This window comes from Gorilla gorilla, chromosome 10 (genome assembly GCF_029281585.2).
Source record: "Gorilla gorilla gorilla isolate KB3781 chromosome 10, NHGRI_mGorGor1-v2.1_pri, whole genome shotgun sequence".
In the NCBI taxonomy this organism is placed as follows: Eukaryota; Metazoa; Chordata; class Mammalia; order Primates; family Hominidae; genus Gorilla; species Gorilla gorilla.
The window spans coordinates 82,030,137-82,045,803 of record NC_073234.2 but is presented as its reverse complement, the minus strand read 5'-3'; positions in this window follow the sequence as shown (position 1 = coordinate 82,045,803).

The window sequence follows — 15,667 nt, the reverse complement described above, 5'->3', positions numbered from 1 at the left end:
TCATAGATGGGGTTTCAGTAATTGTAACCCATTCATTTGCTGTCAACTATTGGTGAACATCTTACTATGAAGTAAAGCACATTCCTGAAAAGTTGAGTGTAAATTTTGGTCAAAGGTCTTAGTATAAGTAAAATAATAACTTTTCCTCAGTAATGCTTTCTCTTATGGAAAGCATCATAAATGAAAAAGCAGTTTTCTAGCAATTCAGTTGCCTTGAGGTTGCACTTGGCTGATATGAACGTGATGATCCAGTAGCTAAACCACATTAAGACTATTAATTAATAGATGGCTGTAGCCTAGAGCCAAGGTAAAATAATTCTAGTTCCCTCTATCTTTGGTATTCAAACTGGAGTTTACATTCCTTATGTTGATCAGCTATTGGCCTCAGACTCTTTCTCATTATTTTTCACTCTGTGGGCAGTTTTCTGTGACCAGAAACACAAATGGAACCTATTTTTCCAAATGATTGTTTATGTTTAGTTTTGATTTGGACAGCCGAATGGCCTCTCCGCATGGTCCACATCACTTTTGCTGCTCTTGTTCATAGCTGCACAGCTTTCTTGTTCACAGCTCACTCTTGGCACTTAGAGTATGGACACAATGTCCCATAGCTGTCCATGGCAGGCTGCATTTGCCTTGTTAGGCAATGTCAGTGCTTGCTGCACCACTCTGTAATTTGTGTCACTTGAATACAAGTGGGAAGACTTGAGGAGAATTTTGAGAGAAAAATATAAAACAAACTCTTTGAAAATGTGTGAGTATAATACATGCTTAGCAGATAGCATTGTCGTTGGTGATTTGTATATAATTATTATCCGGTTTTAGGTGGTACTTAAGTTCTTTGTCCAGGATGAGAAGATTCATTTGTATACATCATCATTATCCCTCCTGACATGTGCTTTGGTGACATTAATCTATGTTTTATTTCCTGCAGCTGTAATGATGGGGTTGTCTTCCGTGGCTTTATTATGTTGTCATGTTTTTTTCAGTGATCGTCCTCACAGTACAAAAGAAATATCTCATGTGGGGATAAACTCCAAAATAGCTGACATTTAACAGTCATACTGGCAAGCATCTAGTTTTCTTTCCCTTCATTCTTTGTCCCTGTCAAGCTGAGTCCTGGGGAATTATCATTGACTGTGGTCAGACCAGTAGTTGTTTGTAATTTTACATGGAAAACATGTCTGAGGTGGAACTTGTTTCTTAAGACTAGATAACTTGTACAGGAGTAGGCTAGATGGAACATCAATTCAAACCGGCAAATGACTAGCTGATTTTGAGGGAAGCTTGGAAGAAAGAATGGATTGCAAGGGTGTCTGATTTCTAGCTGTAGTTGCAGCCAGTGGCCTTTGTAGTTTAGAGGGTCAGAATCTAAATCTGATAGTGGAAGTTCAAAGGAAAACAAATGCACCAGGTCCTTGCTTTAAGGACAGCAAGGATTAGCTTAGCAGTAGAGATCTAATAATCCAATTTTAAATTATAAATTTTTTAAAAAAATTATAATTCTTTATAAAAGTGATACAATTTATAATTGTATCACTTTTATTTGCATTTTTCAGTAACAGAACAAACTATGTGGGCATGGCTTCTGTAAACAGAATATCAAGACTATGATGATCAGTGACTGCTCTGTACTTCAGCTCAATAGCCCCTGCAAACAGCCTCATGTACAAAACACATTAAGCACAGGGAATGATGAAATGAAATCGACCAGTATTGTTTATTAATTTGTTAGATGTTTTAATAAAGCCAATCCCCAGGGCAGAATCAATCTGCGTAACCACTGCACATTGTATATGCTCCGATTAAGGCATTTAATACATTACCTTGCAGTTGTGTGTGTTCATGTCTGTCTCCTTTAAATAAATATGAGTTTCCTGGAGGGCAGGGACTTTGGCTCATTTCTTTTTGATTTCCCAGCATAAGCACAATGGCTTGTACAGAATGGTGTTAGTGGTGTTTGTAGAATTGAATTGAACCAACTTTTGCATCTATGTACCGAAGGATTTAAGCAGATGTTTAGCCACAAATTTTAAGTTGTACAGCATATATTAAATCATACAGCATATATGAAGTTGTACAACATATATTATTGAAATTAACAATAAGGAGAAAATAGGAAAAGTATTAACAAGTAACAGGAAAATGAGAGAGGGAAAGGAAGACTAACAAGAAGACTAAGATTAAGAAGCTCCATCACCTTGTTTTTCATTGTAGGCTCCTCTGATCAGGAAATGGGGTCCTCCCAGCCTCCTCTGACCAGGGGCAAATGAAACTGTTGATGCAGTTGTGGAGTAGGAGTCTTCCTTGGGGCCAGGTGAATTGCCTTCAGTCTAGAATCTCCTTGTTGACAGTTATGCCTTGACACTTACTATTGAGGAAAGTTCATACTGAGCAAGTATAAATCACCAGAAAGTGTCTCCAAGTTCAAAATGCCTGTATCTCAAAATTGAATGTCATAATCATGGGAAGAGCAAAACCATGGAGACCTAGTTTTCCTATTATTTTAATTTATTATGTGCCAGGCTCTGAGTTAAGTGCTATACAAATATTAACTGATTTATTTTTCTTAATAACTCTGAGAGATAGGAAATATAACTATCCTCATTTTACAGGTGAGGAAACTGAGGCAGAGAGAAATAAGTAACCTGCCCAAGTTCACATCAGAGCTGGTATGGGGTAGAGCCGGGACTCACCCCAGGCCACATGGCTACAGAATCCATGCTTTTCCTTGCTGCACCACATTTGTTGCTTCTCTCTTGTTTAGTTGCTTAATGAAACACAGAGACTTGAGGAAGCTGGGGTTTGATTCTTCCAGCTCTAGGATTTCTTCAGAACCCAGCTTATTAACACCATAAGTCCTCGAGACTGCTGTCTTGAAGCTTCTACTTCCTTTAAAAGTATATTTAACGAGCCCTGCTGTGGGCTAGACTCCAAAGGAAAGGCACAGGTCGATGTGAAATACCTGTCCTTGAGAAGCTTTCAGTTGAGTAGGGAGATAATGCATGGCAGAGTTAACTGGGTGCCATAGGAGAGTCACAATTCCAATGTGATGGGGAACAAGGAAAAGAAGAAATTACATTTAATGGAGGAAGGAAATGAGACTTTGTGGGATCTGGAACATTAGAGAAGGTCTCTGAAGGATTGGTAAGTCTGGGGTTGAGGCAGTACGGGCTTCCTTTTAGGTAAGGAAACAATAAGCAAATATGCAGAAATAAGCTGGAGCAAAAAGCATCATGGAAGACTTGCACCCAGCTCTGGCTGGAGGACATGGCAGATGTGTGGGTTTGGATGACAGACAAAGATGCATGTACTTAATTTGGAAGACACGAGGGAGAATCCGTGGAAATTTTTGAGTGGAGAAAAGGCTTGTACTTAAGAAAGGTTTGTCTGTAGTGATGCTTGGGATAGAGGAAAGGCAAGATTTAGCAAAGGATCTGTTACAGTGGGGTCAAGCAGGAAGGGGTAGGGAGAGCTGAAAAGGAAAGAATGGGATAGAAGTAAATGTCTGATTGTGCTCATGATGTACAAAGGCAAGAAAGCAGAGACCATTTTGCGAAGTCAGTTGAGGGGCATGGACTAGTAAATTTGAAGAAATTGTGGTGACATGCTATGCTGTCTTACACCGTGTGGTAAGTTGGAGGTTCCATAGAGCTCAAAGCTTTCACTGCATTCCACTACCTATCTGACACACTGGGTCATTTTAACAGACAAAGGTGACCCAGGCTACTTTTGGGGAATTAAAAAAAAAAAAAGATACTAACTAACAGAATTTAAAGTTTGATCTGAGAAAAGTTCCAGATCAAATTGAGATGTGTGGAATATTCATATTCCGTAATCTTCATTGTGCAGTCATTTTTATCTCCAGTTAAATTCATAATACTCTTCTGTTTTCAGGAGTATTTCTTGTGATAGGGTTTGGCTGTGTCCCCACCCAAATCTCAGCTTGAATTGTATCTCCCAGAATTCCCACACTTTGTGGGAGGAACCCACAGGAAGGTAACTGAATCATGGGGGCTGGTATTTCTTGTGCTGTTCTCATGACAGTGAATAAGTCTCACGAGATCTGATGGGTTTATCAAGGAATTCTGCTTTTGCTTCTTCATTTTTCTCTTGCCACCGCCACGTAAGAAGTGCTTTTTACCTCCCACCATGATTCTGAGGCCTCCCCAGCCATGTGGAACTGTAAATCCAATTAAACCTCTTTTTATTTTCCCCTGTTGGGGTTTGTTTTTATCAGCAGCATGAAAACGAACTAATACAGTAAGTTAGTACCAGGAGTAGGTTGCTGAAAAGGTACCTGAAAATATGGAAGCAACTTTGGAACTGGGTAACAGGCAGAGGTTGGAACAGTTTGGAGGGCTCAGAAGAAGACAGGAAAATGTGGGAAAGTTTGGAACCTCCTAGAGACTTGTAGAATGGCTTTAATAAAAATGCTGATAGTGTGCTGGGCAAGGTGGCTCACACCAGTAATCCCAGCACTTTGGGAGGCTAAGGCACATGGATCACAAGGTCAGGAGATCGAGACCATCCTGGCTAACACAGTGAAACCCCATCTCTACTAAAAACACAAAAACTTAGCCAGGCGTGGTGGTGGGTGCCTTTAGTCCCAGCTACTCTGGAGGCTGAGGCAGGAGAATGGCGTGAACCCGGAAGGCGGAGCTTGCAGTGAGCCGAGATTGCACCACTGCACTCCAGCCTGGGCGACAGAGCAAGACTCCATCTCAAAAAAAAAAATGTTGATAGTATTATGAACAATAAGGTCCAAGCTGAGGTGGTTTCAGGTGGAGATGAGGAAGTTGTTGGGAACTGGAGCAAAGGTGATTATTGTTATGTTTTAGCAAAGAGACTAGCGGCATTTTGCCCCTGCCCTAGAGATTTGTGGAACTTTGAACTTGAGAGAGATGATTTAGGGTATCTGGCAGAAGAAACTTCTAAGCAGCAAAGCATTCAAAAGGTGACTTGGGTGCTGTTAAAAGCATTTCATTTTAAAAGGGAAGCAGAGCATAATAGTTCAGAAAATTTGCAGCCTGATGATGCAGTAGAAAAGAGAAACTGATTTTTTTGAGGAGAAATTCAAGCTGGATGCAGAAATTTGCATAAGTAGCAAGGAGCCTAATGTTAATCCCCAAGACCATGGGGAAGATGTCTCCAGGCCATGTCAGAGACCTTCATGGCAGCTCCTCCCATCGCAGGCCCAGAGGCCCAGGAGGAAAAAGTGGTTTTGAGGGCTGGGCCCAGGGTTGCCATGCTATGTGCAGCCTAGGGACTTGGTGCCCTGTGGCTCCAGCCATGGCTGAAAGGGGCCAATGTAGAACTCATGCTGTGGCTTCAGAGGATGGAAGTCCCAAGCCTTGGCAGCTTCCACATGGTGTTGAGCCTGTGGGTGCACAGAAGTCAAAAAATGAGTTTTGGGAACCTCCGCCTAGATTTCAGAAGATATATAGAAACTCCTGGATGCCCAGGCAAAAGTTTGCTGCAGGGGCAGGGCCTTCATGGAGAACTTCTACTAGGGCAGTGCAGAATGCAAATCTGGGGTGGGAGCACCCATACAGAGTCCCTACTGGGGGCAGAGCTGTGAGAAGAGGGACACCGTCCTCCAGACCCCAGAACGGTAGATCCACTGACAGCTTGAACCATGTGCCTGGAAAAGCTGCAGACACTCAATGCCAGCCCATGAAAGCAGCCAGGAGGGAGGCTGTACCCGAAAAGCCACAGGAGCAGAGTTGCCCAAGACCATGGGAACCTGCCTCTTGCATTAGCATGACCTGGATGTGAGACCTGGAGTCAAAGGCGATCATTTTGTACCTTTAAAATTTGACTGCCCTGCTGGATTTCGGACTTGCATGGGCCCTGTATCCCCTTTGTTTGGGCCAATTTCTCCCATTTGGAATGGCTGTGTTTACCCAGTACCTGTACCTCCATTGTATCTTAGAAATAACTAGCTTGCTTTTGATTTTGCAGGCTCGTAGGCAGAAGGGACTTGCCTTATTTCAGATGAGACTTTGGACTGTGGACTTTTGGGTTAATGCTGAGATGAGTTAAGACTTTGGAGGACTGTTGGGAAAGCATGATTGGTTTTGAAATGTGAGGACATGAGATTTGGAGGGGCTAGGGGCAGAATGATATGATTTGGCTGTGTCCCCACCCAAATGTCAACTTGAATTGTGTCTCCCAGAATTCCCATGTGTTGTAGGAGGAACCGGGGGTGGGGGTAATTGAATCACGGGGGCCAGTCTTTCCCATGCTATTCTTGTGATAGTGAATAAGTCTCACAAGATCTGATGGGTTTATCAGGAGCTTCTGCTTTTGCTTGTTCCTCATTTTTCTCTTGCTGCTGCCATGTAAGAAATGCCTTTTGCCTCCCACCATAATTCTGAGGCCTCCCCAGCCATGTGGAACTGTAAGTCCAATTAAATCTCTTTTTGTTCTCAGTTTCAGGTATGTCTTTATCACCAGCATGAAAACGAACTAATACATCTTGCTTTTTAAAAATATTTCTAAACCAGATACATTGTGTAAATATATGTTGTTTTTCACAGATTTTGTAATTTTTTCTGTTTTATTTTTATAGTAAAATATATGGGAGCTTTATTTTCTTCCTAGATTTATTTGGGTAAAAATAATAAGATTTTTTATGCATCAATGAGGCTTTTCATTTCATAGAATTGTGTTGGGGATTTACCAGCAACCAAAAAGATGAATGTAAAGCAATGAGAAAAGTTCCTGAAAGGTGCTGAACATCATTGATCATCAGAGAGATGCAAATCAAAACTACAGTGAGATATCGTCTTACCCCAGTTAAAATGGCTTTTATCCAAAAGACAGGCAATAACAGGTGTTGATGAGGATGTAGAGAAAAGGGAACCTTCGTACACTGTTGTGGGAATATGAAGTAGTACAACCACTATGGAGAACAATTTGGAGGTCCCTTAAAAAACTAAAAATGGAGCTACCATATGGTCCAGCAATCCAACTGCTAGGTATATTCCCAAAAGAAAGGAAATTAGTATATCGAGGAAGTATCTGCAATATTCCTATATGTGTTGAAGCACTATTCACAGTAGCCAAGATTTGGAAGCAACCTTTGTTGCTGATGAACCTTTGTTCATCAGCAGATGAATGGATAAGGGAAATGTGGTACTTACACAGAATTGACTTATACAGCCGAAAAAAATGAGATCTTATTATTTGCAATAACATGGATGGAACTGAAGGTCATTATGTAAAGTGAAATAAGCGAGACACAGAAAGACAAACTTCACATATTCTCACTTATTTGTGGGTGCTAAAAATGAAAACAATCCAACTCACGTGAGGTGGTTACCAGAGGCTGGGAAAGGCAGTGTGGGAGGGAAGAGAGGAGGGATGGCTAATGGGCACAAAAATATAGTTAAATACATGAATAAGATCTAGTATTTGATAGCCCAACAGGGTGACAACCGTCAACAGTAATTTATTGTACATTTAAAAATAAAAGAATAATTAGATCATTTGTAACATAAAGAAATGATAAATGCTTGAAGTAATGGATACCTCATTTACCCTCATGTGATAATGAAGTCCCTATATGCCTTTATCAGAATATTCCATGTATCCCATAAATATATACACCTACTCTGTACTCACAAAAATTTAAAAATTAAAGAAGTTTCTGGCACATAGGGTTTAGATGGATTTGACTGAGATAGCGGCAGTTATCTGTAGCATCACATGGTTAATGGCAGTCTCTGGGGGCAGAAGGGCTTAGATTCAAACCCCAGTTTTGCCATTCATTGACTCTGTGGTCTCAGACAAGTTCTTGATTAGCCTTGACATTCTCAGTTGTCATCTGGTAATGATGATATGAATCATATGGCAATAAGGAAATTTACCTCATTGCAGGCAGGATTAAATGAGATGATGCATGGTGCCTGGCTCAAAGAGCTTAATGCTAGTTAACTGCCTCTTCTACCACCCACTGCCACCACCACCTTCATTATCACTCCTACCACCTTAATTCCCACCATTATTGAGGCTCTATGAAATGAGAACCAGGTGTTCATCAGAAAAAGAGTTCTTATAAAATGAAACATTATTACATGATACAAGTTTTAGACTAGTTTTAATATCCAAGTCAACGATCTATTTTCATGAGACAGGTTCACTGCGCCAATGAGTTAATGCTCAGTTATACAGAACATGGTGTCCCAGCCAGAATTTTCTAAAGACTACCCTGAAGCAAAGATCGAAATACCAATGCTTCATTGGGGATATACAAATTCAAGCCAGTGAGATGAAGGAAAAGGGAAGAGAGTCACCAAAAGACAAATATGATATGATTGCACTCATGTGAGGTGTCTAAAGTAGTGAAACTCATAGAAGCAGAAAGTAGACTGGTGGCTGCCAGGGTCTGGGGGAGGGGAAACGGGGATTTGGTGCTCAGTGGGCATGGAGTTTCAGTTTTGCAAGATGAAAGAGTTCTAGAGATCTGTTGCCCAACAATGTAAATATACTTAACACTGCTGGTCTGTACACTTAAATAAGGTTAAGATGGTAACATTTATGTGCTTTTTACCATAATTTTTAAAAGGATGGGGGAAGGAGGCAAGGGAGGAAGTAAAGCAACAGGAAGCAGTGGTTCCAGGGCTGGTTACTGCTTCTCAAGACCAACAAGGGACACAGCCATTGGCCATGCAGCTGCACCCACTTGCCACATGGAACTCTACTGGCTAGGCTGGAGAAAAGAACTGCACTTCACAACAGTGAAAAAGAGAGGTGAGGGCATTTATCTGCCCTGCTCTCTCCCCATTCTCATAGGGCAGAGTTCACCCCTTGGGGAGTGAATTCCCTGACATTTCCAGGTTGCATTGGCCTCTCCAGCTGTAGTGTGGACTGCCAGCTCCCACATCTGTGAGTGGCCAGAGAATCCAGAAACTTCAGCTGGGTAACTGAGAGGTCCCACTGCCCAGCCACAGCCTCAAGAGAACATTCAACACTCCCAGAGCAGGTGACGCTGGTGGTGGAAACTTAGCTCCCCAGGTGGGAGGAAGCATAGCCAAGGGAGTATGAAGATGTGCATAAGACTTTTGTCTGATACACACTGCTATCCTTTTTTGTGCTAATGAATTCATTGCTACTATACCTTTCTTTTTTTTTTAACAATGTAAAAGGCTTTGATGTTAGGGTGCCTCATATTAGAAACCACTGTGTGGTGACCACCTGGCTGGATGTAGAGCATGAATGTAAAATAGTTCGCCACATTCTTTGCCCTCTTTGCCTTTGGAAGGAAAAATAAAGTGAGTCCTAATTAGTTATTTATCACATAATGCAATGAAAGAGAGGAGCTTTAAGAGATTTCGCTTTTCTAAAAAAAATTAAAGGCTTGTTTTTTCATTGCCTTTTTAATGTCTTAAATATTAGCAGGCACCACTGTCAAAATGTGTTCTCAATTCCTACTCTGGAATTTTTTTAATAGGAAAATTTTCTGATAAAGATCACAGGTTTCCTGATGTTTTATTTTGGCCCACTTTCTTTTGTTTTACTAGAATAATCATTACGTTTGGGAAGTTATATCCATCAGTATTCCCTAGCAAAAAGATATAATGGCATTTTAGAAAATGTGAAAATCATACTTGTTTGCTTCTTCCTAAAGGGTGGCATAGTTTTGTGTGTAGTGAAATGAATTTTTGATCATTGCCTTCGGATCAATTTCATGATAGCCAACTAGATGAAAGGGTATCAGAATGAAGCAGGCAGACTCAGGGAAATGGGCTTCCCAAAATGCTGGCATGCAGTTATTTTTAGAGGCATCTGGGCTTTCTACCCTCTTATTACTTTCTATCCTCCCGTTTTCATTTCTCCTACATGAAAATGGGGACTTCCTCAGGCTGATTTTGGCTTGAGAATCAAGAGAACTCCATGTTAGTCTTACTTCTGGAATAATGATATCAGCTCTGAGTGTTAAAGGGCAGTGGTTTAGAAAAAATTGTGCTTTTAGATCCTGTGAGACCCTACCTTGAGCAGACAGTGTAGTGACGGCTCTCTGCCCTTGCTAGGAGTCACAATGGCTCATAGAAGCTGCAGGAGATAGAATATGTTGTCTCTCTCGTTATTTAAACCCGCAACTTAATCTAATTGTATCCTGTGTGTGCATGTGTGTGGATGTACACGTGTGCTTGCTTCATTCCACCTATAATCCCCAAGAAACACTGCGGTGTGTGTTGCAGCTTTTGGAGGGAAGTGGGCACATAAGACTTACAAACACCTTGGAAATGTGTGGGTTTTGTTTCAATTTTTGATAACATAGACTATAAACCTTTGCAGATTTTCAGTTTTAACATTTGTTCAGCAGACCTTTTTTCAATTACTTGTGGCTAGATTATTATTGAATGAATACCAGATGTATACATCCGTCGTCTATATTCCTTTGTCAAAAGGAAAAATAAAACTACTCTGGAAAATCACAACAGATCATAATTATTTACCAGCAGGTTGTCACTTAGCCCCTAAGCGGCAACTAAGAGGAGATGCATTTATTGTGGCTGGATTTGATGATTCACACTGCTAAGTGTTAAAAGGAGAGGGAAAAAATGAACCATGTTTATCCAAGGAAATGCTGTTTAAGCATGACTTCCAAGTGTGAATTGAATACATTGCTGGATCCAACAGTAACATTTTCTCACCAACCATGAAAAATCTTTTTTTTTCTGTTGTGTTCTAAATCAAACTCATATATAAGCTATTAGATTAATGCAGCTTTATCAGATACTATCAATCATTTAACCACTTTCAGTAAACATTCATTGAGTGTCTGCTATGGGATAGGTGTTAAGAATTCAAAGTTAGGTAGGGAGGAGCCAAGATGGCCGAATAGGAACAGCTCCGGTCTACAGCTCCCAGCGTGAGCGACGCAGAAGACGGGTGATTTCTGCATTTCCATCTGAGGTACCGGGTTCATCTCACTAGGGAGTGCCAGACAGTGGGCGCAGGTCAGTGGGTGCGCGCACCGTGCGCGAGCCAAAGCAGGGCGAGGCATTGCCTCACCTGGGAAGCCCAAGGGGTCAGGGAGTTCCCTTTCCGAGTCAAACAAAGGGGTGACGGGCGCACCTGGAAAATCGGGTCACTCCCACCCGAATATTGCGCTTTTCAGACCGGCTTAAAAAACGGCGCACCATGAGACTATATCCCACACCTGACTCGGAGGGTCCTACGCCCACGGAATCTCGCTGATTGCTAGCACAGCAGTCTGAGATCAAACTGCAAGGTGGCAGCGAGGCTGGGGGAGGGGCGCCCGCCATTGCCCAGGCTTGATTAGGTAAACAAAGCAGCCGGGAAGCTCGAACTGGGTGGAGCCCACCACAGCTCAAGGACGCTTGCCTGCCTCTGTAGGCTCCACCTCTGGGGGCAGGGCCCAGACAAACAAAAAGACAGCAGTAACCTCTGCAGACTTAAATGTCCCTGTCTGACAGCTTTGAAGAGAGCAGTGGTTCTCCCAGCACGCAGCTGGAGATCTGAGAACGGGCAGACTGCCTCCTCAATTGGGTTCCTGACCCCTGACCCCCGAGCAGCCTAACTGGGAGGCACCCCCCCAGCAGGGGCACACTGACACCTCATACAGCAGGGTATTCCAACAGACCTGCAGCTGAGGGTCCTGTCTGTTAGAAGGAAAACTAACAAACAGAAAGGACATCCACACCGAAAACCCATCTGTACATCACCATCATCAAAGACCAAAAGTAGATAAAACCACAAAGATGGGGAAAAAACAGAACAGAAAAACTGGAAACTCTAAAACGCAGAGCACCTCTCCTCCTCCAAAGGAACGCAGTTCCTCACCAGCAACGGAACAATGCTGGATGGAAAATGATTTTGACGAGCTGAGAGAAGAAGGCTTCAGACGATCAAATTACTCTGAGCTACGGGAGGACATTCAAACCAAAGGCAAAGAAGTTGAAAACTTTGAAAAAAATTTAGACGAATGTATAACTAGAATAACCAATACAGAGAAGTGCTTAAAGGAGCTGATGGAGCTGAAAACCAAGGCTCGAGAACTACGTGAAGAATGCAGAAGCCTCAGGAGCCGATGCGATCAACTGGAAGAAAGGGTATCAGCAATGGAAGATGAAATGAATGAAATGAAGCGAGAAGGGAAGTCTAGAGAAAAAAGAATAAAAAGAAATGAGCAAAGCCTCCAAGAAATATGGGACTATGTGAAAAGACCAAATCTACGTCTGATTGGTGTACCTGAAAGTGATGCGGAGAATGGAACCAAGTTGGAAAACACTCTGCAGGATATTATCCAGGAGAACTTCCCCAATCTAGCAAGGCAGGCCAACATTCAGATTCAGGAAATACAGAGAACGCCACAAAGATACTCCTCGAGAAGAGCAACTCCAAGACACATAATTGTCAGATTCACCAAAGTTGAAATGAAGGAAAAAATGTTAAGGGCAGCCAGAGAGAAAGGTCGGGTTACCCTCAAAGGGAAGCCCATCAGACTAACAGCGGATTTCTCGGCAGAAACCCTACAAGCCAGAAGAGAGTGGGGGCCAATATTCAACATTCTTAAAGAAAAGAATTTTCAACCCAGAATTTCATATCCAGCCAAACTAAGCTTCATAAGTGAAGGAGGAATAAAATACTTTACAGACAAGCAAATGCTGAGAGATTTTGTCACCACCAGGCCTGCCCTAAAAGAGCTCCTGAAGGAAGCGCTAAACATGGAAAGGAACAACTGGTACCAGCCGCTGCAAAATCATGCCAAAATGTAAAGACCATCGAGACTAGGAAGAAACTGCATCAACTAATGAGCAAAATCACCAGCTAACATCATAATGACAGGATCAAACTCACACATCACAATATTGACTTTAAATGTAAATGGACTAAATTCTCCAATTAAAAGACACAGACTGGCAAGTTGGATAAAGAGTCAAGACCCATCAGTGTGCTGTATTCAGGAAACCCATCTCACGTGCAGAGACACACATAGGCTCAAAATAAAAGGATGGAGGAAGATCTACCAAGCAAATGGAAAACAAAAAAAGGCAGGGGTTGCAATCCTAGTCTCTGATAAAACAGACTTTAAACCAACAAAGATCAAAAGAGACAAAGAAGGCCATTACATAATGGTAAAGGGATCAATTCAACAAGAGGAGCTAACTATCCTAAATATATATGCACCCAATACAGGAGCACCCAGATTCATAAAGCAAGTCCTTAGTGACCTACAAAGAGACTTAGACTCCCACACATTAATAATGGGAGACTTTAACACCCCACTGTCAACATTAGACAGATCAACGAGACAGAAAGTCAACAAGGATACCCAGGAATTGAACTCAGCTCTGCACCAAGTGGACCTAATAGACATCTACAGAACTCTCCACCCCAAATCAACAGAATATACATTTTTTTCAGCACCACACCACACCTATTCCAAAATTGACCACATAGTTGGAAGTAAAGCTCTCCTCAGCAAATGTAAAAGAACAGAAATTATAACAAACTATCTCTCAGACCACAGTGCAATCAAACTAGAACTCAGGATTAAAAATCTCACTCAAAGCCGCTCAACTACATGGAAACTGAACAACCTGCTCCTGAATGACTACTGGGTACATAACGAAATGAAGGCAGAAATAAAGATGTTCTTTGAAACCAACGAGAACAAAGACACAACATACCAGAATCTCTGGGACGCATTCAAAGCAGTGTGTAGAGGGAAATTTATAGCACTAAATGCCCACAAGAGAAAGCAGGAAAGATCCAAAATTGACACCCTAACATCACAATTAAAAGAACTAGAAAAGCAAGAGCAAACACATTCAAAAGCTAGCAGAAGGCAAGAAATAACTAAAATCAGAGCAGAACTGAAGGAAATAGAGACACAAAAAACCCTTCAAAAAATCAATGAATCCAGGAGCTGGTTTTTTGAAAGGATCAACAAAATTGATAGACCACTAGCAAGACTAATAAAGAAAAAAAGAGAGAAGAATCAAATAGACACAATAAAAAATGATAAAGGGGATATCACCACCGATCCCACAGAAATACAAACTACCATCAGAGAATACTACAAACACCTCTACGCAAATAAACTAGAAAATCTAGAAGAAATGGATAAATTCCTCGACACATACACTCTCCCAAGACTAAACCAGGAAGAAGTTGAATCTCTGAATAGACCAATAACAGGAGCTGAAATTGTGGCAATCATCAATAGTTTACCAACCAAAAAGAGTCCAGGACCAGATGGATTCACAGCCGAATTCTACCAGAGGTACAAGGAGGAACTGGTACCATTGCTTCTGAAACTATTCCAATCAATAGAAAAAGGGGGGATCCTCCCTAACTCATTTTATGAGGCCAGCATCATTCTGATACCAAAGCCGGGCAGAGACACAACCAAAAAAGAGAATTTTAGACCAATATCCTTGATGAACATTGATGCAAAAATCCTCAATAAAATACTGGCAAACCGAATCCAGCAGCACATCAAAAAGCTTATCCACCATGATCAAGTGGGCTTCATCCCTGGGATGCAAGGCTGGTTCAATATACGCAAATCAATAAACATAATCCAGCATATAAACAAAGCCAAAGACAAAAACCACATGATTATCTCAATAGATGCAGAAAAGGCCTTTGACAAAATTCAACAACCCTTCATGCTAAAAACTCTCAATAAATTAGGTATTGATGGGACGTATTTCAAAATAATAAGAGCTATCTATGACAAACCCACAGCCAATATCATACTGAATGGGCAAAAACTGGAAGCATTCCCTTTGAAAACTGGCACAAGACAGGGATGCCCTCTCTCACCACTCCTATTCAACATAGTGTTGGAAGTTCTGGCCAGGGCAAATAGGCAGGAGAAGGAAATAAAGGGTATTCAATTAGGAAAAGAGGAAGTCAAATTGTCCCTGTTTGCAGATGACATGATTGTTTATCTAGAAAACCCCATTGTCTCAGCCCAAAATCTCCTTAAGCTGATAAGCAACTTCAGCAAAGTCTCAGGATACAAGATCAATGTACAAAAATCACAAGCATTCTTATACACCAACAACAGACAAACAGAGAGCCAAATCACGAGTGAACTCCCATTCACAATTGCTTCAAAGAGAATAAAATACCTAGGAATCCAACTTACAAGGGATGTGAAGGACCTCTTCAAGGAGAACTACAAACCACTGCTCAAGGAAATAAAAGAGGATACAAACAAATGGAAGAACATTCCATGCTCATGGGTAGGAAGAATCAATATCGTGAAAATGGCCATACTGCCCAAGGTCATTTACAGATTCAGTGCCATCCCCATCAAGCTACCAATGACTTTCTTCACAGAATTGGAAAAAACTACTTTAAAGTTCATATGGAACCAAAAAAGAGCCCACATTGCCAAGTCAATCCTAAGCCAAAAGAACAAAGCTGGAGGCATCACACTACCTGACTTTAAACTATACTACAAGGCTACAGTAACCAAAACAGCATGGTACTGGTACCAAAACAGAGATATAGATCAATGGAACAGAACAGAGCCCTCAGAAATAACGCCGCATACCTACAACTATCTGATCTTTGACAAACCTGAGAAAAACAAGCAATGGGGAAAGGATTCCCTATTTAATAAATGGTGCTGGGAAAACTGGCTAGCCATATGTAGAAAGCTGAAACTGGATCC